Below are 25,138 nucleotides of genomic sequence, written 5' to 3' on the forward strand. Positions count from 1 at the left end.
AAACGTCTTGGGGTCATTGTGGCTCTAGACGTATTGGGACCTCTAAACGTCTTGGGGTCATTGTGTCTCCAGACGTATTGGGACCTCTAAACGTGTTTCGAGACGTATTGGGACCTCTAAACGTGGCTCAACACGTATTGGGACCTCTAAACGTGTCTCAAGACGTATTGGGACCTCTAAACATGGCTCAACACGTATTGGGACCTCTAAACGTGTCTCAAGACGTATTGGGACCTCTAAACATGGCTCAACACGTATTGGGACCTCTAAACGTGTCTCAAGACGTATTGGGACCTCTAAACGTGGCTCAACACGTATTGGGACCTCTAAACGTCTTGGGGTCATTGTGGCTCTAGACGTATTGGGACCTCTAAACGTCTTGGGGTCATTGTGGCTCGAGACGTATTGGGACCTCTAAACGTCTTGGGGTCATTGTGACTCTAGACGTATTGGGACCTCTAAAGGTCTTGGGGTCATTGTGGCTCGAGACGTATTGGGACCTCTAAACGTCTTGGGGTCATTGTGTCTCCAGACGTATTGGGACCTCTAAACGTGTCTCGAGATGTATTGGGACCTCTAAACGTGGCTCAACACGTATTGGGACCTCTAAACGTGTCTCAAGACGTATTGGGACCTCTAAACGTGGCTCAACACGTATTGGGACCTCTAAACGTCTTGGGGTCATTGTGGCTCTAGACGTATTGGGACCTCTAAACGTCTTGGGGTCATTGTGGCTCTAGACGTATTGGGACCTCTAAACGTCTTGATCATTGTGGCTCGAGATGTATTGGGACCTCTAAACGTCTTGGGGTCATTGTGTCTCCAGACGTATTGGGACCTCTAAACGTGTCTCGAGACGTATTGGGACCTCTAAACGTGGCTCAACACGTATTGGGACCTCTAAACGTGTCTCAAGACGTATTGGGACCTCTAAACCTGGCTCAACACGTATTGGGACCTCTAAACGTCTTGGGGTAATTGTGGCTCTAGACGTATTGGGACCTCTAAACGTCTTGGGGTCATTGTGGCTCGAGACGTATTGGGACCTCTAAACGTCTTGGGGTCATTGTGGCTCGAGACGTATTGGGACCTCTAAACGTCTTGGGGTCATTGTGGCTCTAGACGTATTGGGACCTCTAAACGTCTTGGGGTCATTGTGGCTCGAGACGTATTGGGACCTCTAAACGTCTTGGGGTCATTGTGGCTCTAGACGTATTGGGACCTCTAAAGGTCTTGGGGTCATTGTGGCTCGAGACGTATTGGGACCTCTAAACGTCTTGGGGTCATTGTGTCTCCAGACGTATTGGGACCTCTAAACGTGTCTTGAGACGTACTGGGACCTCTAAACATCTTGGCGTCATTGTGTCTCGAGATAAAGGTGGTGTCTGGGAATGTGTGTGTTCTCACAGGTTTGTGGTCAGGCAGCCAATCACCGGACGGTAGTTTGCTGATCTCCGACGCGATCTTCTTACGATGGCCTGGTTTAGTGACACCGATTGCCGTCAGGTCCTACACACACACACACACACACATACACACACACACACACACACACACGCTGTTAACACACACTCGTCCCCTCTCTCTCTCTCTCTCTCTCTCTCTCTCTCTCACACACCTCACTGATGGACACGAATAAACATTAGCTTTATGCAGATGAAGCGGTAAATAATAAAAGTGATTGGCGGACAACTCGGAGGTCACAGAGACAGGAGGGTCATGATGACATCACCAGGTCAGGGGTCAGGCGGAGGCCCCAGATAGGACATACGGGATGCCGGGGTTTAGAGGTTGGGATGACGCGTGGCGTAGGGGTCAGGGGTCACCTTACCTCGGGGGTCATGTGGCCTATGGTGTCTAGGTCGTAGCCGGCGGTGAGGAGGTGAGTGGTGTAGAACTGCAGCTGACACTCGGTCAACCAGGTCACTACCGCCTCACTCTAGAACACAGAACACTCTCGTTGTTCCAGAACACTCTAGAACACACACTCAGCTCTACACTGTAGAACACACACTCAGCTCTAGAACACGCACTCAGCTCTACACTGTAGAACACACACTCAGCTCTAGAACATTCTAGAACACACACTCAGCTCTAGAACACGCACTCAGCTCTAGAACATTCTAGAACACACACTCAGCTCTAGAACATTCTAGAACACACACTCAGCTCTAGAACACTAGAACACTCACTCAGCTCTAGAACACTCTAGAACACACACTCAGCTCTACACTGTAGAACACACACTCAGCTCTAGAACACTCTAGAACACACACTCAGCTCTAGAACACTAGAACACGCACTTAGCTGAGAGAGATGCCCCCCCTCACTGCCCCCCCCCCTCATTGCCCCCCCACTGCCCCCCCTCCCCCCTCCCACTGCCCCCCTCACTGCCCCCCCTCCCTCTGCCCCCCTCCCCACTGCCCCCCTCCCACTGCCCCCCCCTCCCCCTCACTGCCCCCCCTCACTGCCCCCCCCTCACTGCCCCACCCCTCTCACTGGTATCCTGACTCTCTGTGGTGAGAGTAAGGGGTGTTAACCCCCTGGTGTCCTGACTCTCTGTGGTCACTAAAAGATCCCCATGGTACTTATCGTAAGAGTATGGGTGTTAACCCCCTGGTATCCCGACTCTCTGTGGTGAGAGTAAGGGGTGTTAACCCCCTGGTATCCTGACTCTCTGTGGTGAGAGTAGGGGTGTTAACCCCCTGGTGTCCTGGATAAATTCCCAATCTGGCCTTCATACCAACACGGCCACCTAAATCATCCCCAGCTTTCAATTGGCTCATTCATGTCCTCTACCCTGTAAACTATTCCTTAGGTCATTGCTGTAAATAACAATATGTTCTCAGTCAATTGGTAAAATTAAGAGTCATTTTTATAAAATAAAAATACAATAATTCACCACCTGGGAAACAGTAGAGATGCAGTCTAACGACAGTCATAGACCACTCCCTAGATATCCTTCACCACCTGGGAAACAGTAGAGATGCCATCTAACGACAGTCATTGGCCACTCCCTAGATATCCTTCACCACCTGGGAAACAGTAGAGATGCCATCTAACAACAGTCATTGGCCACTCCCTAGATATCCTTCACCACCTGGGAAACAGTAGAGATGCTGTCTTACTAAAGTCATAGACCACTCCCTAGATGTCCTTCACCACCTGGGAAACAGTAGAGATGTTGTCTAACGACAGTCATAGACCACTCCCTAGATATCCTTCACCACCTGGGAAACAGTAGAGATGCCATCTAACGACAGTCATAGACCACTCCCTAGATATCCTTCACCACCTGGGAAACAGTAGAGATACCATCTAACGACAGTCATAGACCACTCCCTAGATATCCTTCACCACCTGGGGAACAGTAGAGATGCTGTCTAACGACAGTCATAGACCACTCCCTAGATATCCTACACCACCTGGGAAACAGTAGAGATGCCATCTAACGACAGTCATAGACCACTCCCTAGATATCCTTCACCACCTGGGAAACAGTAGAGATACCATCTAACGACAGTCATAGACCACTCCCTAGATATCCTACACCACCTGGGAAACAGTAGAGATGCAGTCTAACGACAGTCATAGACCACTCCCTAGATATCCTTCACCACCTGGGGAACAGTAGAGATACCGTCTAACGACAGTCAACACTCCCTAGATATCCTTCACCACCTGGGAAACAGTAGAGATGCTGTCTTACTAAAGTCATAGAACACTCCCTAGATGTCCTTCACCACCTGGGAAACAGTAGAGATACCATCTAACGACAGTCATAGACCACTCCCTAGATATCCTACACCACCTGGGAAACAGTAGAGATGCAGTCTAACGACAGTCATAGACCACTCCCTAGATATCCTTCACCACCTGGGGAACAGTAGAGATACCGTCTAACGACAGTCAACACTCCCTAGATATCCTTCACCACCTGGGAAACAGTAGAGATGCTGTCTTACTAAAGTCATAGAACACTCCCTAGATGTCCTTCACCACCTGGGAAACAGTAGAGATGCTGTCTAACGACAGTCATAGACCACTCCCTAGATGTCCTTCACCACCTGGGAAACAGTAGAGATGCTGTCTAACGACAGTCATAGACCACTCCCTAGATATCCTTCACCACCTGGGGAACAGTAGAGATACCGTCTAACGACAGTCATAGACCACTCCCTAGATATCCTTCACCACCTGGGAAACAGTAGAGATACCGTCTAACGACAGTCATAGACCACTCCCTAGATGTCCTTCACCACCTGGGAAACAGTAGAGATGTTGTCTAACGACAGTCATAGACCACTCCCTAGATATCCTTCACCACCTGGGAAACAGTAGAGATACCATCTAACGACAGTCATAGACCACTCCCTAGATATCCTTCACCACCTGGGGAACAGTAGAGATGCTGTCTAATGACAGTCATAGACCACTCCCTAGATATCCTACACCACCTGGGAAACAGTAGAGATGCCATCTAACAACAGTCATAGACCACTCCCTAGATATCCTACACCACCTGGGAAACAGTAGAGATGCAGTCTAACGACAGTCATAGACCACTCCCTAGATATCCTTCACCACCTGGGGAACAGTAGAGATACCGTCTAACGACAGTCAACACTCCCTAGATATCCTTCACCACCTGGGAAACAGTAGAGATGCTGTCTTACTAAAGTCATAGAACACTCCCTAGATGTCCTTCACCACCTGGGAAACAGTAGAGATACCATCTAACGACAGTCATAGACCACTCCCTAGATATCCTTCACCACCTGGGAAACAGTAGAGATGCTGTCTTACTAAAGTCATAGAACACTCCCTAGATGTCCTTCACCACCTGGGAAACAGTAGAGATGCTGTCTTACTAAAGTCATAGAACACTCCCTAGATGTCCTTCACCACCTGGGAAACAGTAGAGATGCTGTCTAACGACAGTCATAGACCACTCCCTAGATGTCCTTCACCACCTGGGGAACAGTAGAGATACCATCTAACAACAGTCATAGACCACTCCCTAGATGTTCTTCACCACCTGGGAAACAGTAGAGATGCTGTCTTACTAAAGTCATAGAACACTCCCTAGATGTCCTTCACCACCTGGGAAACAGTAGAGATGCTGTCTTACTAAAGTCATAGAACACTCCCTAGATGTCCTTCACCACCTGGGAAACAGTAGAGATGCTGTCTAACGACAGTCATAGACCACTCCCTAGATATCCTTCACCACCTGGGAAACAGTAGAGATGCTGTCTAACGACAGTCATAGACCACTCCCTAGATATCCTTCACCAACTGGGAAACAGTAGAGATGCTGTCTAACGACAGTCATAGACCACTCCCTAGATATCCTTCACCACCTGGGGAACAGTAGAGATGCCGTCCAGCAACAGAAACACATTCCAAGCCACTGAATGATGGAAGGAAGCTTCAGGAAGCAAAAACAATTAACTGAAACAGCAACACACACACACAGACAAGCATACAACGCACACACACAAACAGGCACACACACACTCACGCCCGGACACACACACACACACACACACACACACACACACACACACACACACACACACACACACACACACACACACACACACACACACACACACACACACACACACACACACACACACACACACACACACACACAGGCACACACACGCTCATGCCCGGACACACACACACCGCACAAACAAACTCTCACACACACACACACACACACAGGCAAGCATATATACACACACACACAGACCTCACCTTCACGTCTGCCTCTGCCTTGCGATCAAAGGAGCGTTGTTCTTGAGGGGGACAACAAGATGGACTCTTAGCTGCAGCTAAAAGAAACACAGACAGACAGTCAGACAGTCAGTCAGTCAGTCAGACAGTCAACCAGATGGACTCTTAGCTGCAGCTAAAAGAAACACAGAGAGTCAGACAGTCAACCAGATGGACTCTTAGCTGCAGCTAAAAGAAACACAGACAGTCAGTCAGTCAGACAGTCAGTCAGTCAGTCAGTCAGTCAGACAGTCAACCAGATGGACTCTTAGCTGCAACTAAAAGAAACACAGACAGTCAACCAGATGGACTCTTAGCTGCAGCTAAAAGAAACACAGACAGTCAGTCAGTCAGACAGTCAGTCAGTCAGTATGACAGTCAGTCAGACAGTCAACCAGATGGACTCTTAGCTGCAACTAAAAGAAACACAGACAGTCAACCAGATGGACTCTTAGCTGCAGCTAAAAGAAACACAGACAGTCAGTCAGTCAGACAGTCAGTCAGTCAGTATGACAGTCAGTCAGACAGTCAACCAGATGGACTCTTAGCTGCAACTAAAAGAAACACAGACAGTCAACCAGATGGACTCTTAGCTGCAGCTAAAAGAAACACAGACAGTCAGTCAGTCAGACAGTCAGTCAGTCAGTATGACACTCAGTCAGACAGTCAGACAGTCAGTCAGTCAGTCAGTTAGACAGTCAGCCAGTCAGTCAGTCAGTCAGTCAGACAGTCAACCAGATGGACTCTTAGCTGCAGCTAAAAGAAACACATAATTTGGAAATAAATTCATAAAAAATCCTACAATGTGATTTTCTGGATTTTTTTCTCTCATTTTGTCTGTCATAGTCTGACGTGTACCTATGATGAAAATTACTGGCCTCTCTCATCTTTTTAAGTGGGAGAACTTGCACAATTGGTGGCTGACTAAATACTTTTTTGCCCCACTGTATTGTGTTACAGTGTTACCTGCTGACCAGACCACACATGCCTGTGCGTTCCGCGTTCACCATCGCGCACATTTTTGATTTTGTCCCACCGCACCAGACACGATCAGGACGTGCAGGTTGGAAATATCCAAATTAACTCTGAAACAATTATATTCATTTGGGGACAGGTCGAAAAAGCGTTAAACATTTATGGCAATTTAGCTCGCTAGCTCATTTGTCCTGGAAATATAAACATTGGGTTGTTATTTTACATGAAATGCACAAGGTCCTCTACTCCGACAATTAATCCACAGATAAAAAGAGTAACGTTAAACCAAGTTTGTTTCTAGTAATCTCTCAGTCTTCTTCTTCTTTGGACTTTATATGGCGGTTGGCAACCAACTTTAAGGTGCATTACCACCACCAACTGGCCTGGAGTAGCAGACCTCAGTTCATCTTCCAATCACCCACGTGGGTATATACTCCTAACAACCAATGAGGAGATGGGAGAGGCGGGACTTGCAGCGCGTCGACCGTCACAAATAGAACCAAGTTCTATTTTAGCGCCTGGCTACGCAGACGCTTGTTGACGTGCGCGAGCAGCGTGGGTGCAGCGGGGCAGCAGCGTAGCCTAGTGGTTAGAGCAGTTGGACCAGTAACCCAAAGGTTGCAAGATCGAATCCCCGAGCTGACAAGGTAAAAATCTGTCGTTCTGCCCACTGAACAAGGCAGTTAACCCACCGTTCCAGGGCCGTCATTGTAAAATAAAAATTTGTTCTTAACTGACTTGCCTAGTAAAATAAAGGTAAAATCAAAAAATAAATGTGTAAATGTTATATTTATAATGTTTAAAGTGCTTTCCTCTGATCCCTGCTGCGACTGCCTGCTCAATAGACCTGGACCAGTGCCGTTAGTATTATTATTATTGTTATTGTTACTATCAATCAATCAATCAAATGTATTTATAAAGCCCTATTGATATTGTTATTATTCCTGTTGATGTTATTATTGTTATTACTGTCATTATTATTGCCATTATTATTGTCATCATTCCTACTACTATTGTTATTATTATTTTCATTATTATTATCATTAATATTGTTATTATTACTGTTATTATTACTATTGTTATAATTGTTGTTATTATTACAATTATTATTGTTATTAATACTACTGTTTTTGTTAATATTACAACTATTATTATTACTAGTATTAAAATAGTAGTTATTAATATTACAGTAATATTATTCTGGTTGCCTGCTGCCTGCTCCACAGACCTGGACTGCTCCTGTTATTAATATTACAGTAATATTATTCTGGATACCTGCTGCCTGCTCCACAGACCTGGACTGGTCCTGTAATTAATATTACAGTAATATTATTCTGGTTACCTGCTGCCTGCTCCACAGACCTGGACTGGTCCTGTTATTAATATTACAGTAATATTACAGTAATATTATTCTGGTTACCTGCTGCCTGCTCCACAGACCTGTACTGGTCCTGTTATTAACCTGTTAGGGCTAGGGGGCAGTATTGACATGGCCGGATAAAAAACGTACCCGTTTTAATCTGGTTACTACTCCTGCCAGTAACTAGAATATGCATATAACTATTGGCTTTGGATAGAAAACACCCTAACGTTTCTAAAACTGTTTGAATGGTGTCTGTGAGTATAACAGAACTCATATGGCAGGCCAAAACCTGAGAAGATTCCATGCAGGAAGTGGCCTGTCTGACAAATTGTGTTTCATCTTGGCTCTTTTTATTGAAGACTGAGGATCTTTGCAATAACGTGACACTTCCTACGGCTCCCATAGGCTCTCAGAGCCCGGGAAAAAGCTGAACGATATCGAGGCAGGCTCTGGCTGAAACACTTTATCGCTTTTGGCAAGTGGCCGATCAGAGTACTATGGGCTTAGGCGCATGCACGAGTTGACCGAATGCTTTATTTTCTTTCGTCTGTTTACCTAAACGCAGATTCCTGGTCGGAATATTCTCGCTTTTTTTATGAGAAAAATGGCATAAAAATTGATTTTAAACAGCGGTTGACATGCTTCGAAGTACGGTAATGGAATATTTAGAATTTTTTTGTCACGAATTGCGCCATGCTCGTCACCCTTATTTACCCTTTCGGATAGTGTCTTGAACGCACGAACAAAACGCCGCTATTTGGATATAACGATGGATTATTTTGGACCAAACCAACATTTGTTATTGAAGTAGAAGTCCTGGGAGTGCATTCTGACGAAGACAGCAAAGGTAATACAATTTTTCTTATAGTAAATCTGACTTTGGTGAGTGCTAAACTTGCTGGGTGTCTAAATAGCTAGCCCTGTGATGCCGGGCTATCTACTGAGAATATTGCAAAATGTGCTTTCACCGAAAAGCTATTTTAAAATCGAACATATCGAGTGCATAGAGGAGTTCTCTATCTATAATTCTTAAAATAATTGTTATGCTTTTTGTGAACGTTTATCGTGAGTAATTTAGTAAATTCACCGGCAGTGTTCGGTGGGAATGCTAGTCACATGCTAGTCACATGCTAATGTAAAAAGCTGGTTTTTGATATAAATATGAACTTGATTGAACAAAACATGCATGTATTGTATAACATAATGTCCTAGGGTTGTCATCTGATGAAGATCATCAAAGGTTAGTGCTACATTTAGCTGTGGTTTGGGTTTATGTGACATTATATGCTAGCTTGAAAAATGGGTGTCTGATTATTTCTGGCTGAGTACTCTGCTGACATAACCTGTTATGGCTAGGGGGCAGTATTTTCACGGCTGGATAAAAAACGTACCCGATTTAATCTGGTTACTACTCCTGCCCAGTAACTAGAATATGCATATAATTATTGGCTTTGGATAGAAAACACTCCACAGTTTCTAAAACTGTTTGAATGGTGTCTGTGAGTATAACAGAACTCAAATGGCAGGTCAAAACCTGAGAGATTCCTTTACAGGAAGTGGCCTGTCTGACCATTTCTTGAACTTCTTTGCCATCTCTATCTTTTACAAAGGATCTCTGCTCTAACGTGACACTTCCTACGTCTTCCATGGGCGCTCAGAGCCCGGGAAAAAACAGAATGTCGTCATCCCAGCCCCAGGCTGAAACACATTATCGCCTTTCTCAAGTGGCCGATCAAGGGACTGTGGGCATTAGGCGCGTGCCCTGGCCGCCCCCGTCTTTGTGATTTTTCCTCTGTTTGCCGAAAAGGAGATTCCCGGTCGGAATATTATCGCTTTTTTACGAGATAAATTGCATAAAAATTGATTTTAAACAGCGGTTGACATGCTTTGAAGTACGGTAATGGAATATTTCTACATTTTTTGTCACGAATTGCGCCATGCGCGCGACCCTGATTTACCATTTCGGATAGTGTCTGGGACGCACGAACAAAACGCCGCTATTCGGATATAACGATGGATTATTTTGGACCAAACCAACATTTGTTATTGAAGTAGCAGTCCTGGGAGTGCATTCTGACGAAGACAACAAAAGGTAATCAAACTTTTATAATAGTAAATCTGACTTTGGTGAGTGCTAAACTTGCCGGGTGTCTAAATAGCTAGCCCGTGATGGCTGGGCTATGTACTTAGAATATTGCAAAATGTGCTTTCACCAAAAAGCTATATTAAAATTGGACAAATCGAGTGCATAGAGGAGTTCTGTATCTATAATTCTTAAAATAATTGTTATGCTTTTTGTGAACGTTTATCGTGAGTAATTTAGTAAATTGTTAGCAAATTCCCCGGAAGCTAGTTCTGAACGTCACATGCTAATGTAAAAAGCTGTTTTTTGATATAAATATGAACTTGATTGAACAAAACATGCATGTATTGTATAACATAATGTCCTAGGTGTGTCATCTGATGAAGATCATCAAAGGTTAGTGCTGCATTTAGCTGTCTTCTGGGTTTTTGTGACATTATATGCTAGCTTGAAAAATGGGTGTCTGATTATTTCTGGCTTGGTACTCTGCTGACATAATCTAATGTTTTGCTTTCGCTGTAAAGCCTTTTTGAAATCGGACAGTGTGGTTAGATAAAGGAGAGTCTTGTCTTTAAAATGCTGTGAAATAGTCATATGTTTGAAAAATTGAAGTTTTTGTATTTTTGAGGAATTTGTAATTCGCGCCACGCCTATCATTGGATATTGGAGCAGGTGTTCCGCTAGCGGAACGTCTAGATGTAAGAGGTTCTAATGTTTTGCTTTCGTTGTAAAGCCTTTTTGAAATCGGACAGTGTGGTTAGATTAACGACAGTCTTGTCTTTAAAATGGTGTAAAATAGTCATATGTTTGAAAAATTGAAGTTTTAGCATTTTTGAGGAATTTGAATAACGCGCCACGAGTTTACACTGGCTGTTAAGCAAGCGTCCCACCAAGCCCATAGAGGTTAATATTACAGTAATATTACAGTAATATTATTCTGGTTACCTGCTGCCTGCTCCACAGACCTGGACTGGTCCTGTTATTAATATTACAGTAATATTACAGTTATTTTATTCTGGTTACCTGCTGCCTGCTCCACAGACCTGGACTGGTCCTGTTATTAATATTACAGTAATAATACAGTAATATTATTCTGGTTACCTGCTGACTGCTCCACAGACCTGGACTGGTCCTGTTATTAACCTCTCTGGGCTAGGCGGGACGAATTCGTCCCACCTACGTAACAGCCACTTTAAGCCTGTGGCGCGATTTTCAAAACCTTAAAAATCCTATTACTTCAATTTCTCAAACATATGACTATTTTACAGCTATTTAAAGACAAGACTCTCGTTAATCTAACCACACTGTCCGATTTCAAAAAGGCTTTACAACGAAAGCAAAACATTAGATTATGTCAGCAGAGTACCAAGCCAGAAATAATCAGACACCCATTTTTTAAACCAGCATATAATGTCACCAAAACCCAGAAGACAGCTAAATGCAGCACTCACCTTTGATGATCTTCATCAGATGACAACCCTAGGACATTATGTTATACAATACATGCATGTTTTGTTCAATCAAGTTCATATTTATATCAAAAAACTGCTTTTTACATTAGCATGTGACGTTCAGAACTAGCATACCCCCCGCAAACTTCCGGGGAATTCGCTAACATTTTACTAAATTACTCACGATAAACGTTCACAAAAAGCATAACAATTATTTTAAGAATTATAGATACTGACCTCCTCTATGCACTCGATATGTCCGATTTTAAAATAGCTTTTTGGTGAAAGCACATTTTGCAATATTCTAAGTACATAGCCCAGGCATCACGGGCTAGCTATTTAGACACCCGGCAAGTTTAGCACTCGCCATAATCATATTTACTATTATAAAAGTTTGATTACCTTTTGTTGTCTTCGTCAGAATGCACTCCCAGGACTGCTACTTCAATAACAAATGTTGGTTTGGTCCAAAATAATCCATAGTTATATCCGAATAGCGGCGTTTTGTTCGTGCGTTCCAGACACTATCCGAAATGGTAAAGAAGGGTCGCGCGCATTGCGCAATTCGTGACAAAAAAATTCTAAATATTCCATTACCGTACTTCGAAGCATGTCAACCGCTGTTTAAAATCAATTTTTACGCCATTTTTCTCGTAGAAAAGGGATAATATTCCGACAGGGAATCTCCTTTTCGGCAAACAGAGGAAAAAAATCACAAAGGCGGGGGCGGTCGGGTCACGCGCCTAAGCCCAGTGTCCCTTGATCGGCCACTTGAGAAAGGCGATAATGTGTTTCAGCCTGGGGCTGGGATGACGACATTCTGTTTTTTCCCGGGCTCTGAGCGCCTATGGACGACGTAGGAAGTGTCACGTTAGAGCAGAGATCCTTAGTAAAAGATAGAGATGGAAAAGAAGTTCAAGAAATGGTCAGACAGGCCACTTCCTGTAAAGGAATCTCTCAGGTTTTGACCTGCCATTTGAGTTCTGTTATACTCACAGACACCATTCAAACAGTTTTAGAAACTTTAGGGTGTTTTCTATCCATATGTAATAAGTATATGCATATTCTAGTTACTGGGTAGGAGTGGTAATCAGATTAAATCGGGTATGTTTTTTATCCAGCCGTGTCAATACTGCCCACTAGCCCTAACAGGTTAATATTACAGTAATATTACAGTAATATTATTCTGGTTACCTGCTGCCTGCTCCACAGACCTGGACTGGTCCTGTTATTAATATTACAGTAATATTATTCTGGTTACCTGCTGACTGCTCCAAGAGAAGCTCCTTTGCCTTTATTGACTGGGACATCACAGTGGCGAGGAGCTAAACGTAAACATATGAGGCTTTAGTCAATCTGTCAGTCAGAATAGAAGAAGAGGTTAACACACACACACCTGAAACACACACACACACATAAAACACACACACACACCTAAAACACACACACACCTGAAACATACACACTCTCCTGAAAAACACACACCTAAAAACACACACACACACACACACACACACACACACACACACACACACACACACACACACACACACACACACACACACACACAACACACACCTAAAACACACACACACACACCTAAAACACGCACACCAGAGACGGGCTTATTTCCCCTGTGAATCAGAGGAAGACTACCACCCTTCCCCCACCTTGACTCCCTCGGCCTGCGCGTTCCCCACCTTGACTCCCTCGGCCTGCGCGTGCAGCCCGGGAGCGTTGAGGCCGTGCGTATTCAGGCTGCCAGGTGGTGTGTTGGTAGCGTGTGCTGTGGCGGGCGGAAGAGCTGTGTTCGAGGCGTGTTGAGTATTTCCAGAACTCTGGACGCTGCCGAGGGAACGAACGCTACCTAGACTACCCACACTGCTGCTATGGTCACCACCTACACACACACACACACACACACACACACACACACACACACACACACACACACACACACACACACACACACACACACACACACACACACACACACACACACACACACACACACACACACACACACACACACACACACACACACACACACACACACACACACACAGGTTTAGATAGAATGTGGTGTTCCTCAGGGTTCTATTCTAGGAATAGATAGAATGTGGTGTTCCTCAGGGTTCTATTCTAGGAACAGATAGAATGTGGTGTTCCTCAGGGTTCTATTCTAGGACCTCTCTTATTTACTTGCTATATTGTATTTACTTCGCCACCATGGCCTATTTATTGCCTTTACCTCCCTTATCTCACCTCATTTGCTCACAATGTATATAGACTTATTTTTCTACTGTATTATTGACTGTATGTTTGTTTTTACTCCATGTGTAACTCTGTGTTGTTGTATGTGTCGAACTGCTTTGCTTTATCTTGGCCAGGTCGCAATTGTAAATGAGAACTAGTTCCCAACTGGCCTACCTGGTTAAATAAAGGTGAAATAAAAATAAATAAATACATTTCTGATAGTAATGATGATATGAATGATCAACATCATCTGTTATGCACACAGGCACAGAAACACAGTTCCTTCAGAAAGTATTCACACCCCTTGACTTTTTCCCACATTTTCTTTGTTACAGCCTGAATTTTAAATTCAAAAATTAAACTTCATTTTTGTATATCTTTTTTTTTTTACCCCCTTTTTCTCCCAATTATGATATTTTCTCAACGCTCATCGCAGGCTCTGGAGAGGCGAAGGTTGAGTCACGTGTCCTCTGAAACATGACCCAGCTTCTTAACACCCGCTCGCTTAACCTGTTGGGTCTAGGGGGCAGCATTTGCACGTCTGGATAAAAAAAATGTACCCGATTTAATCTGGTTACTAATCCTACCCAGTAACTAGAATATGCATATACTTATTATATATGGATAGAAAACACTCTAAAGTTTCCAAAACTGTTTGAATGGTGTCTGTGAGTATAACAGAACTCATTTGGCAGGCAAAACCCTGAGACATTTTCTGACAGGAAGTGGATACCTGATGTGTTGTATTGACTTTAAACCTATCCCATTGAAAAACACAGGGGTTTAGGAATATTTTGGCACTTCCTATTGCTTCCACTAGATGTCACCAGCCTTTACAAAGTGTTTTGAGTCTTCTGGAGGGAGATCTGACCGAACAAGAGCCATGGAACGATGATGTCCCATTAGACACCTGGCGCGCGAGTTCATGTTGGGTACCCTCGTTCCAATACGTTATAAAAGAGTATGCATTCGTCCACCTTGAATATTATTCATGTTCTGGTTAAAAAGGCCCTAATGATTTATGCTATACAACGTTTGACATGTTTGAACGAACGGAAATATATTTTTTCCCCTCGTTCATGACGAGAAGTCCGGCTGGCTTACATCATGTGCTAACGAGACGGAGATTTTTGGACATAAATGATGAGCTTTTTTGAACAAAACTACATTCGTTATGGACCTGTGATACCTGGAAGTGACATCTGATGAAGAGAATCAAAGGTAATGGATTATTTACATAGTATTTTCGATTTTAGATCTCCCCAACATGACGTCTAGTCTGTATCGCAACGCGTATTTTTCTGGGCGCAGTGCTCAGATTATTGCAAAGTGTGATTTCCCAGTAAGGTTATTTTTAAATCTGGCAAGTTGATTGCGTTCAAGAGATGTAAATCTATAATTCTTTAAATGACAATATAATATTTTACCAATGTTTTCTCATTTTAATTATTTAATTTGTGATGCTGACTTGACTGCCGGTTATTGGAGGGAAACGATTTCCTCAACATCAATGCCATAGTAAAACGCTGTTTTTGGATATAAATATGAACTTGATAGAACTAAAAATGCATGCATTGTCTAACATAATGTCCTAGGAGTGTCATCTGATGGAGATTGTAAAAGGTTAGTGCATCATTTTAGCTGGTTTTATGGTTTTGGTGACCCTGTCTTTGACTTGACAAAACATTACACACAACTCTTGTAAATGTACTGTCCTAACATACTCTAAATTTATGCTTTCGCCGTAAAACCTTTTTGAAATCGTAAAACGTGGTTAGATTAAGGAGATGTTTATCTTTCAAATGGTGTAAAATAGTTGTATTTTTGAAAAATTTGAATTTTGACATTTATTTGGATTCAAATTTGCCGCTCTTGAAATGCACCTGCTGTTGATGGAGTGCACCACGGGTGGCACGCTAGCGTCCCACCTAGCCCCAAGAGGTTAACCCAGAAGCCAGCTGCAACAATGTGTTGGAGGAAACATCGTTCAATTGACGACCGAAGTCAGCCAGCAGGCACTCGGCCCGCCACATGGAGATGCTAGAGCGCAATGACCCAAGTAAAGCCCCCCCCGGCCCCCCCCCCAAATAAAGCAGACATTGATGTAGGTATTAATTACATTTTGGATGGTGTATCAATACACCCAGTCACTACAAAGATACAGGCGTCCTTCCTAACTCAGTTGCCGGAGAGGAAGGAAACCACTCAGGGATTTCACCATGAGGCCAAATGGTGACTTTAAAAACAGTTACAGAGTTTTAATGGCTGTGATAGGAGAAAACTGAGGATGGATTAACAACAGTGTAGTTACTCTCACAATACTAACCTGATTGACAGAGTAAAAAGAAGGAAGCCTGTACAGAATAAAAACTATTCCAAAATATGCGTCCTGTTTAAACAAGGCACTAAAGTAATACTGAAAAAAAATGTGGCAAAGCAATTAACTTTTTGTCCTGAATACAAAGTGTTATGTTTGGAGCAAATCCAACACATACCACACCCTGATCTGTTTCACCTGTCCAGGTGTCGCCCATCTTCCCCACTTATCCCCTGGGTATTTATACCTGTGTTCTCTGTTTGTCCGTTGCCAGTTCGCCTGGTATTGTCAAGTCAACCAGCGTTTTTTGTCTCAGCTTCTGCTTTGCCCTCCAGTCTCTCTTTTTCTCACCCTCCTGGTTTTGACACTTGCCTGTCCTGTCTCTGAGCCTGCCTGCCTGACCACTCTGCTTGCCCCTGACCTTGAGCCTGCCTGCCGTCCTGTACCTTTGCCCCACCTCTGGATTGTCGACCTCTGCCTGCCCTGACCTGTCGTTTTCATGACTTGACCTGTCGTTTGGCTGCCTTGACCTGTCATTTGCCTGCCCTGACCTGTCGTTTGCCTGCCCTGACCTGTCGTTTGCCTGCCCTGACCTGTCGTTTGCCTGCCTTGACCTGTCGTTTTCCTGCCGTGACCTGTCGTTTGCCTGCCTTGACCTGTCGTTTGCCTGCCCTGACCTGTCGTTTGCCTGCCCTGACCTGTCGTTTGCCTGCCCTGACCTGTCGTTTGCCTGCCTTGACCTGTCGTTTTCCTGCCCCTGTTGCCGTAATAACCATTGTTACTCCGACACAATCTGCATCTGGGTCTTACCTTCAAACCTGACAACACAACACATTACTGAGTATCACTCTCCATGTTTTCAAGCATAGCGGTGGCTGCATCATGTTATGGGTATGCTTGTAATCGTTAAGGAACTGGGGGAGTTTTTCAGGATGAAAAAGAAACATAATAAAACTAAGCACAGGGATCAGAAACGTGTCAGAGTTTTTTAAAACTTTGTTTCCATTGACCATGCCATACAAAGAGGCAGGTAGCATAGTGGTTAAAGCATTGGGCCAGTAACCGAAAGGTTGGTTGATTAAATCCCCGAGCTGACAAGGTACAACTCTGTCGTTCTGCCCCCTGAACGAGGTGGTTAACCCACTGTTCTCCGGTAGGCCGTCATTGTAAAATAAGAATTTGTTCTTAACCGACTTGCCTAGGTAAAGGTAAAGGTAAAAAATAAATAAAGGCATTTTTATTAATTATATGAAGAGTGCCTTGGTCCTCCATTCGTTTTGATAACATGGTTACGTCTGATTTCCACCAGACAAAGGGAGAGGAATTCACCTTTCAGCAGGACAACAACCTAAAACACAAGGCCAAATCTACACTGGGAGAGGAATTCACCTTTCAGCAGGACAATAACCTAAAACACAAGGCCAAATCTACACTGGGAGAGGAATTCACCTTTCAGCAGGACAATAACCTAAAACACAAGGCCAAATCTACACTGGGAGACGAATTCACCTTTCAGCAGGACAATAACCTAAAACATAATGCCAAATCTACACTGGGAGAGGAATTCACCTTTCAGCAGGACAACAACCTAAAACACAAGGCCAAATCTACACTGGGAGACGAATTCACCTTTCAGCAGGACAATAACCTAAAACATAATGCCAAATCTACACTGGGAGAGGAATTCACCTTTCAGCAGGACAATAACCTAAAACACAAGGCCAAATCTACACTGGGAGAGGAATTCACCTTTCAGCAGGACAATAACCTAAAAACACAAGGCCAAATCTACACTGGAGATGAATTGAGTTGTCGTTTTGACTTAAATCTACTTGAAAATGGTTGACTAGCGATAATCAACAACCAATTTGACAAAGTTTGAAGAATTGTGTAAAGAATAATGGGCAAATAATGTACAATCCAGGTGTGGAAAGCTCTTAGAGACTCACCCAGAAAGACTCACAGCTGTAATCACTGCCAAAGGTGATTCTAACATGTTATTGACTCAGGGGTGTGAATACATTTGTAAATTAGATATTTCTGTTTTTTATGTTGAATAAATATAAATAAAAAAACATATTTCTTTGTAATTATGGGGTATTGTGTGTAGATGGGTGACAAAACACATATTTAATCCATTATTAATTCAGGCTAGAACAATAAATATGTGGAATAAATCAAGGGGTATGAACACTTTCTGAAGGCACTGTACTCCATAACATATATGTTCAAATATTGACTAATATATATTAATAAACTATATTAATTAACACTATTAATTAACTATACTAATTAACTATATTAATAAACTATACCAATGAACTCTGCTAATTAACTATCACAATTAACTATACTAATTAACAATATTAATTAACTATACTAATTAACTATACTAATGATTTATACTAATGAACTATACTGATTAACTATACTAATTAACTATATTAATTATCTCAATTGACTATACGAATTAACTATAATAATTGACTATACTAATTACCTATATTAATTAACTATACTAATGAACTATACTAATGATTTATACTAATGAACTATACTGATTAACTATACTAATTAACTATATTAATTATCTCAATTGACTATACGAATTAACTATACTAATTGACTATACTAATTACCTATATTAATTAACTATACTAATGAACTATTCTAATGAACTATACTAATGAACTATATGATTAAGTATACTAATTAACTATATTAATTAACTATATTAATTAACTATATTAATTAACTATACGAATTAACTATACAAATTAACTATATTAATTAACTATACTAATTAACTATACTAATTAACTATATTAATTAACTATACTAATTAACTATATTAATTAACTATACCAATGAACTCTGCTAATTAACTATCTCAATTAACTATACTAATTACCTATAATTAACTATACTAATGAACTATTCTAATGAACTATACTAATGCACTATACTGATTACCTATACTAATTAACTATATTAATTAACTATATTAATTAACTATACTACTTAACTATACTAATTAACTATACTAATTAACTATATTAATTAACTATATTAATTAACTATATTAATTAACTATATTAATTAATAATACAAACAACAGCACACATGCACACTCACACCAATACACAACAACACACCCTCGTACCTGCGAGGGGCTTCCGGAGAACCCAGACATCCTCGCTGGTGCCGCCCTGCTGGCCGAGTGTGGGAGACCCGTGGGGACTGGACTCAGAGCCCCGAGAACCTGATACACACACACACACACACACACACACACACACACACACACACACACACACACACACACACACACACACACACACACACACACACACACACACACACAGCGATCAACCCCTTTATCACCACTTTACCAGGATGACACACTACCCCTTATTACCCCTTTACCCTGCTGACACACTTCCCCTTATTACCGCTTTACCCTGCTGACACAATACCCTTTTTTACCCCTTTACCCTGCTGACACACTACCCCTTATTACCGCTTTACCCTGCTGATACACCACCCCTTATTACCCCTTTACCCTGCTGACACACTACCCCTTATTACCCCTTCACCCTGTTAACACCCCACCTACACCCCACCAAACTCCCCACCTTACCCCAACCAACACACCACCATACAACCCCACCTACACACCACCATACAACCCAACCTTACCCCATCTACACACCACCATACAACCCCACCTTACCCCATCTACACACCACCATAGAATCCCACCTTACCCCACCTACACACCACCATAAACCCCACCTTACCCCACCTACACACCGCCATACAACCCCACCTACACACCACCATACAACCATCTACACACCACCATACAATCCCACCTTACCCCATCTACACACCACCATCCCACCCCAACTTACCCCATCTACACACCACCATACAACCCCACCTTACCCCACCTACACACCACCATCCAACCCCACCTACACACCACCATACAACCCCACCTTACCCCACCTACACATCACCATACAACCCCACCTTACCCCCCTACACACCACCATACAACCCCACCTACACTCCACCATACAACCCCACCTTACCCCACCTACACCCCACCACACAACCCCACCTACACACCACCATACAACCCCACCTTACCCCACCTACACACCACCATACAACCCCACCCACCTACACACCATCTTACCCCATCTACACAACACCATACCACGCCACCTTACCCCACCTACACACCACCACACAACCCCGCCTACACACCACCATACAACCCCACCTTACCCCACCTACACCCCACCATACAACACCACCTTACCCCACCTACACACCACCATACAACCCCACACAACCCCACCTACACACCACCATACAACCCCACCTTAACCCATCTACACACCACCATTCAACCCCACCTTACCCCACCTACACACCACCATATAACCCCACCTACACACCGCCATACAACCCCACCTACACACCACCATACAACCCCACCTACACACCACCATACCACCTCACCTTACCCCACCTTCACTCCACCATACAACCCCACCTACACACCACCATACAACCCAACCTACATACCACCATATAACCCCACCTACACACCGCCATACAACCCCACCTACACACCACCATACAACCCCACCTACACACCACCATACAACCTCACCTTACCCCACCTTCACTCCACCATACAACCCCACCTACACACCACCATACAACCCTACCTACACACCACCATCCAACCCCACCTACACACCACCATACAACCCCACCTACACACCACCATACAACCCCACCTTACCCCACCATACAACCCCACCTTACCCCATCTACACACCACCATACAACCCCACCTTACCCCACCTACACACCACCATACAACCCCACCTACACTCCACCATACAACCCCACCTTACCCCACCTACACCCCACCACACAACCCCACCTACACACCACCATACAACCCCACCTTACCCCACCTACACACCACCATACAACCCCACCCACCTACACACCACCTTACCCCATCTACACAACACCATACCACGCCACCTTACCCCACCTACACACCACCACACAACCCCGCCTACACACCACCATACAACCCCACCTTACCCCACCTACACCCCACCATACAACCCCACCTTACCCCACCTACACACCACCATACAACCCCACACAACCCCACCTACACACCACCATACAACCCCACCTTAACCCATCTACACACCACCATTCAACCCCACCTTACCCCACCTACACACCACCATATAACCCCACCTACACACCGCCATACAACCCCACCTACACACCACCATACAACCCCACCTACACACCACCATACAACCTCACCTTACCCCACCTTCACTCCACCATACAACCCCACCTACACACCACCATACAACCCTACCTACATACCACCATATAACCCCACCTACACACCGCCATACAACCCCACCTACACACCACCATACAACCCCACCTACACACCACCATACAACCTCACCTTACCCCACCTTCACTCCACCATACAACCCCACCTACACACCACCATACAACCCTACCTACACACCACCATCCAACCCCACCTACACACCACCATACAACCCCACCTACACACCACCATACAACCCCACCTTACCCCACCATACAACCCCACCTTACCCCATCTACACACCACCATACAACCCCACCTTACCCCACCTACACACCACCATACAACCCCACCTACACACCACCATACCATCCCCACCTTACCCCACCTACACACCACCATACAACCCCACCTACACACCACCATACAACCCCACCTTACCCCACCTACACACCACCATACAACCCCACCTACACACCAACACACACAAAGTTCTTAATATCAGTACATGTGGAGATACATAGAAATAGGACAAGATAGATTGGCAGACAGAGACGGAGAGTGGAGACACGTGAGCGAGCAGCACAAGCCGATGCGTACCCAATCTATAATACCTAGACCGAAACTATAACACTAACAAAAACAATACACCACTATTACACCACTATTACACCTAGAACTAGTGTCAATACCAAAACAACAACAACAATAACAACAACAGAATGGTCAACACTAACAACGCTGATACAAACCACTGTTCTGGTTTTTAACAATACTACTGATAATAAATACTACGACTATTGATAAATACTACTGCTAATAAATACGACGACTGTATATAAATACTACTGATAATAAATACGACGACTATTGATAAATACTACTGATAATAAATACTACGACTATTGATAAATACTACTGATAATAAATACGACGACTATTGATAAATACTACTGATAATAAATACCACGACTATTGATAAATACTACTGCTAACAACAGTGATGGGATACACACTACTACAGTAATACTACAGTAATACTACAGTAATATGATGTACTGATCATAGTATTGATTATATTGAGAGAAAAAAATTAATTGTATTGATTTATATGATTTATTACAAGCTAAGAGTTTTAGCCCGGATACCTGGCAGGCTTGGCTGCTCCAGAATTGTAGAGAGAGGAGGAGAGGAGAGAGGAGGAAGAGGAGGAGGAAGAGGAGGAGTGGAGAGGCCCAGGGGGAGAGTGGAGAGGCCCAGGGGGAGAGTGGAGAGGTGAGGAGGAGGAGGAGAGAGGACGAGTGGAGGATAGCCAAAGGAGGAGAAGAGAGGTGTGGTTTGCGTGAGAGGAAGATGAGGAGGAGGAAGAGGCAGCGGGAGCATGTGGGATCGGTGGTCGTTCACCGTGGTAACGAGGCAAGGGGAGGGACAGGGGACGTGCCTACGTAGAAGGAGGGTGTGGCTCTGCTGGGAGAGGGAGGGGCCTAAATACAAACCAGGAAGAGGGAGGGGAAACAACAACAAACCCAAAACACAGACAACCAGTCAAATAAAACTCAATATAAATATACATTTCAAAATATATAAAACAATAATAATAATAATAATAATAGGTTAACTCAAATATTTATATTAGATATAAATATAACACAATATTCAATATTCATAATTAAAAATATAAAACAATATCATTCAAAGTTAAAATATAATACAAATGTAAAACAATGTAATATAAAAAACGAATAAAACGAATGTAAAAAGATGTAAATTAAATATCTCAAACAGGGGGTGAGATGGGGTGAAGGACGGGATGGTCTACGAGGTCATGACAGATACAGAGATGAAGGTAGGCAGCAGTAGGACGGTCTACGAGGTCATGACAGATACAGAGATGAAGGTAGGCAGCAGGACGGTCTACGAGGTCATGACAGATACAGAGATGAAGGTAGGCAGCAGGAGGAGGGTCTACGAGGTCATGACAGATACAGAGATGAAGGTAGGCAGCAGGAGGAGGGTCTACGAGGTCATGACAGATACAGAGATGAAGGTAGGCAGCAGGAGGAGGGTCTACGAGGTCATGACAGATACAGAGATGAAGGTAGGCAGCAGGATGGTCTACGAGGTCATGACAGATACAGAGATGAAGGTAGAGGCGGCAGGACGGTCTACGAGGTCATGACAGATACAGAGATGAAGGTAGGCAGCAGCAGGACGGGTCTACAAGGTCATGACAGATACAGAGATGAAGGTAGGCAGCAGGACGGTCTACGAGGTCATGACAGATACAGAGATGAATGTAGGCAGCAGCAGGACGGGTCTACGAGGTCATGACAGATACAGAGATGAAGGTAGGCAGCAGGACGGTCTACGAGGTCATGACAGATACAGAGATGAAGGTAGGCGGCAGGACGGTCTACGAGGTAATGACAGATACAGAGATGAAGGTAGAGGCAGCAGGACGGGTCTACGAGGTCATGACAGATACAGAGATGAAGGTAGGCGGCAGGACGGTCTACGAGGTCATGACAGATACAGAGATGAATGTAGGCAGCAGCAGGACGGGTCTACGAGGTCATGACAGATACAGAGATGAAGGTAGGCAGCAGGACGGTCTACGAGGTCATGACAGATACAGAGATGAAGGTAGGCGGCAGGACGGTCTACGAGGTAATGACAGATACAGAGATGAAGGTAGAGGCAGCAGGACGGGTCTACGAGGTCATGACAGATACAGAGATGAAGGTAGGCGGCAGGACGGTCTACGAGGTCATGACAGATACAGAGATGAAGGTAGGCAGCTGGGGACGGTCTACGAGGTACTGACAGATACAGAGATGAAGGTAGGCAGCAGGACGGTCTACGAGGTAATGACAGATACAGAGATGAAGGTCGACAGCAGTAGGAGGGAAGGAAGACGGAGAGATGGAGGGAGTTAGGAGAGTCTAACCCTCTCACACACACATACACGCTGTGTGCTGGTCACCTGGCCTCTTGCTGATCACCTCCACCATGCTGGAGGGGAAGTAGCCGACGCGGTCATTTCCTGTCCGGTTGTCATGGATACAACCCTTCCACCGGCCGTCAGAATGCTGCTCCAGAACCTAACACACACACACACACACACCCTGTTGACACTGGTTAGAGTGTGTGTGCATCTGACCGTGTGTGTGTGTGTGTGTGTGTGTGTGTGTGTGTGTGTGTGTGTGTGTGTGTGTGTGTGTGTGTGTGTGTGTGTGTGTGTGTGTGTGTGTGTGTGTGTGTGTGTGATACCGTGATGACGTCTCCTGTCTTGATGTTGAGGCTCGTCAGGTCGTAGTTGTTGCAGTAATCTGCCAGAGCTCTGACCTGCATCGCCGCTGACGCATCTACACACACACACCATCACACACACACCATCACACACACACACACACACACACACACACACACACACACACACACACACACACACACACACACACACACACACACACACACACACACACACACACACACACACACACACACAGCAGTT

Source organism: Salmo salar, chromosome ssa12 (genome assembly GCF_905237065.1).
Source record: "Salmo salar chromosome ssa12, Ssal_v3.1, whole genome shotgun sequence".
Lineage (NCBI taxonomy): Eukaryota > Metazoa > Chordata > Actinopteri > Salmoniformes > Salmonidae > Salmo > Salmo salar.